This window comes from Apis dorsata, unplaced genomic scaffold, assembly GCF_000469605.1.
Source record: "Apis dorsata unplaced genomic scaffold, Apis dorsata 1.3 scaffold_1047, whole genome shotgun sequence".
Classification (NCBI taxonomy): Eukaryota; Metazoa; Arthropoda; class Insecta; order Hymenoptera; family Apidae; genus Apis; species Apis dorsata.
The window spans coordinates 91,041-95,628 of record NW_006264145.1 but is presented as its reverse complement, the minus strand read 5'-3'; the positions used below and the strand labels follow the sequence as shown (position 1 = coordinate 95,628).

The following is a 4,588-nucleotide window of genomic DNA, read 5'->3' as shown; positions in this document are numbered from 1 at the left end:
CTATTGTTTTCCTATTATTTAATACAATATGGAATATTATTATTAAATTATATTATATAGTAATATACATTTAAAATTTAAAATTTAAATTGATAATTTTTATTAACAAAATATTAATTTTTTTTTAAATAAAATTTTTATTATTTTAAATTAATTGCAATTCTTTATTGATATTTTTGTAAAAATTATTTATAATATGAAATTATTTAAAATATATTTTATATTTTTTTTATTTAAATCAAATACTCATAGATAATACATTTTTGTTTTTCTTTAATGTCAATAATGTTCAACATAATATTTTATTTTATTTTTTTTCTTGTGTTAACTTTTGTATTACTTGTATATTATTTGTTATTATAAATTTATTATTTAACATATCATATGGTTTTTTATTTATAGTATTTTTTTTAAATTCAATTGTTTTAAAAAGAAATTGTTTCAATTCTTTTAATTATAAAATATTAATTATAAATACATTCAAGATAATCTTATATGATAAATGTCAGAAGTTTTTGATCATATTTTTGAATAAAAAAGCATTTATATAGTGAATATATTTATATAAAAAATCATATATTTTTATAATTTCAAACTGTATGTTTTCAATTTAGAAACACAAATATTTTGGCTCCGTGTTATTGCTGCAACATGTCGAATCAGTTTAATCCAATGCCGTCCACTTCACGTTAATGTACTCACTGGAATCAATAAGCGCAATCTGTTAGTAGATATATTTGATTATTAGCAAAGTATTTTGGTAATTTTGTTCTATTTACGTTTAATACAACGATTAATTATAAATTTGTGATAATATAAAAAAAAATAATAAAACGAATGGATGCTTTTAATATATCAGAGTTACTTTTATATGAACAACGATTTTTGCAAGTAGAATTGTTTAAACTTTTACACTGTTTTTGTAATTCATAGTTTTATGGCAATAATTGAATATTCATGAATATTTTTATTCCTTTGCAACCAAATATTTTTATATCATAAAAAAATCTGTTTCTATTTCTGAACAAATTTAATATAATCTCATGTTACTAGAATAAAATGATTAAATAGTTTATCAGGGAAATCTAATTAAATGAGTTAATTTTTTGCTAATATTTAGTGGAAGAAACAGTATTTTCCGACAAATACTAGGTTTCACTTAAATTTATTTATGCCAATAAAACAAATATGAATGAAATGAAATGAAAATATTATCTTATGATGCGATAAAAAGAAGCATTAATCGAATGGAAAAAAAATGTATGATTAATAAAAATACATTATGGGCACTGATAAGTTAAATCCTCAATGAAGAAGTTCCGTTGAAATGGCAATGAATGTTCAAAATACCTGTGTAAATAAATACAGAACTTTTCTACGTGCATAAAGATATATTATTTCGGAAGGAATATATTTATAAAAATAACCATGAATGTTCCATGTTATCAGATAGTAAAAGGAAAATGCAATTTGAGACTAGAATAGAATTTTAGTTCAATGCAAAATCCTTCAAACAGTATCATGAATGAAAAACTTGTATTCCTTTTTATATTTATTCTTTGAGTGTGATTGTATTTTGTTTGAGAAAACGGTAGAGTATATGTACGTTTGCGCGATCGCGATCGTAAAAATTGTGTTTGTTTGAATAAAATTTCGGGAGGGTCAGGAACTCACCTCTTGAATATTGTAATTGCAATCCCTTGCATTTGATCATTATTAATGAAACATACATATATTTTTATATTGTTAATGTTTAATAAATTTAAATAATGGATTTTAATTGAGAATTGTTTCCTATTAATATAATAAAAAAGGAAAGAAATGCTACTTACTTAAATTAATTGAAGATATGCAGATATTTAAAAAAATATATTGTAGATGTCGAAGAAAAAATTGCAAGGGATTGATAATACAAAGATGTTCTGGACCAGCATGCAACCGGTGCATTAAAGCTTCCTCTCGTCTCGGGAAGCTCGAGCAACCGAACGGTCATTTCTAGAGTTCTTAAAATGAAACACCAATGATTCTACTATCTACCACTTATTAAAGTACAAAATGAGACCACACGTTATTTTTTCCCGAAGTGTATAAAGACACAGGGAGACACTTTATTAGTAATTAGTATTAAAAAAAAAAAAAAAAAAAAAAAAAAAAAAAAGCGATCGGTAATAATAATAAGTGTCCGATTTTTCTGTTCAATAATAGCTACGAATATGAAAAATACATACATTTAATATATATATATAATAGTTGATCGCAGCAATAGAATATCTATACAAACTAGATAATTCGTTTGTATATAATATATAAATATATTACATGCAAATTGTTTTTCGTAAGTTGTCAAAATAGTTAATGGAAAATTCTAAGAAATTTTTATTAAAATATGCATTATGTTTGAAAATGATTTTGTTGGTATTCAAAAAAAGACGAATTGCATAAAGTTTTTGTTTTATTTTCTTAAAAAGCACGAATTTGAAAGTGCATAAAAATTTTATTTTATTTTTTAAAGAGCACAAATTTGAAAGTGCCGAATCTTCTCTTAGTAATTGACGTAAAACTTACGGAATACGGTATACAGGGTATTTCATATGGTATATTACATTCGGATAAATATAATTTGAATTAAAAATTAGCTAAAAATTTATCATGTTTTCATACAATTATTGATTATTAATTTTCTAATAATTAGCAAATAAAAATATATTTATATAGTAAAATTAATTAATATTTTCATAAATTATATAATTATATATACTGTCATCCTTTTCCATATTATTTGTTAGATAAAATTCTAATCCATTATAAATTTGATCTGAATATAATCAAGATATTTTTTGTTAATTTGCTTTAATTATCTATCTTTATCTATATTTATATTAGAAAGTATATATTTTCAGAAATTGATATTAATATTTAATAATCTTTCTTGTGATTTCATACCAAAGATACATAATGTCATCTTAAATCAAAGCGCAATTGATTTTTATATTGTAATGATATTAAACATAAACATATAAGATGAAACTTTAACACTAAGAAAGCTTAATATTACAATAGTTATATCTATTTTTTAAGCTTTTAATTAAAAGTTCAATAGTATATAAAACATATTAATGATTGATTTATTTATTAAAAGTAAAAGTTATATTGTCTAAATATATCATATCTTATGAAATACTCTGTGCAAACATATACACTATATAAATATTTGTATAGCACATGCACATTTTGGAAATTTATAATTTTATGAAAATTAAATTGTTTCAAAATTATATCGAATAAGAAAATATATGTTATTATTAGAAAAGATGTTCTATAGATTCGTATACGTTTACGTCGAATGTTAATTTGAAATGTACAATCTTCTAAATGCTTGTACTTAGATATTTTAAGCGCGTCTCGAATCAAATTGCGCTATAAATAAAGCGTTGTTAATCTAGTTAAATGTTTAAGTATTATATCTACTTCGTATAGTAATCGTAAATATAAAATGAAAGATTCCTTAAACACAAGTAAAATAATTCTTAACAGTTTCGCATTACAAAGATTGAAATTATCGAATTCCTTTCAAGTTGAGCAAATAAAAAATTAAGCGATGTTACAAAAATATAATTTACAACAGATTATAAACAAATATACTATCTTAATGTTTTCGAATGATTTTTTTTTTCTTCAATTTTACTTTATTCTCTTTATTTTAATAAAATAATTTTATGTTGCATAAATTTATAAATATAATATATATATATAATATATATTATAATATAATATATTAAATATATTATATACATTTGATTTAATGTAGTTTTTTTTCAATATATTCATTAAATTTCATTACTTTTAAAATATATTTTTTTTAAATTATAATGTATATTTTTAAATGTAATAATTAACATATTTATATATATTATAATATATTGAATTAAAATATATTATATTAAAAATTTTTTAAATATATAACATATATATGCATTTTATATTTTCATTAATTTAAATTAATGAAAATAAGAATAAAGAATTAATACATTAATACATTAATAAAGAAAACTCTAATCTTTTTATACTTTCTATCATATATTTTATTTAAAAAAAAATATGAACTTTTATTTGATCAAAACGCGATCAACAAAAAGCGATCAATAATAATTTTCAATTAATAAAACAAATTTTCAATTAATAAAACAAATTTTCAATTAATATAATAATGATCCAAATAATAATTTCAATTAATGTAATAAATATCTAATTTTACATATATTGAGGAATAAAAATATTGTAAATATCAAAAAGAAAGTATTAATTATGATAATTAATCTTCAATCAGTTTATAAGAACTAACATAAAAATTATAAAATTTTTTGCAAAAAATATGTTAAAATTTAGAAAAAAGATATTTAATTTAAAAAGATTTTAATTTTATATTAGAGTAATTAATAATTTGATAATTAAATTAGATAATTTGATACCAAATGGATAATTAACATCAATTATGTTATAAAAAATGAATATAAAATGATTTCAATCTATGATGTTATATTTTATCATATAATTAAAATATTATCGTTTTTAAATATATTATACTATA

General features: G+C 19.7%; 1 protein-coding gene and 1 long non-coding RNA gene across 2 annotated transcripts in view; one reads left to right on the top strand and one right to left on the bottom strand.

The window, feature by feature from the left end:
- The window catches only part of LOC102674282 (neurofibromin), a 28,449-nt gene extending 26,324 nt beyond the window's left edge, over window positions 1-2,125 (top strand). The window contains 1 exon segment of the mRNA XM_031514518.1: window positions 615-2,125. The gene's annotated coding sequence lies outside the window, so the exon portion shown is untranslated.
- Window positions 566-2,318, bottom strand: LOC116186623. Its single transcript, XR_004151639.1, has 2 exons — window positions 1,833-2,318; window positions 566-701 (listed from the first exon to the last, which is right to left on the bottom strand). It is a non-coding gene; the product is annotated as an uncharacterized LOC116186623 (long non-coding RNA).
- Window positions 2,319-4,588: the final 2,270 nt, after the last annotated feature.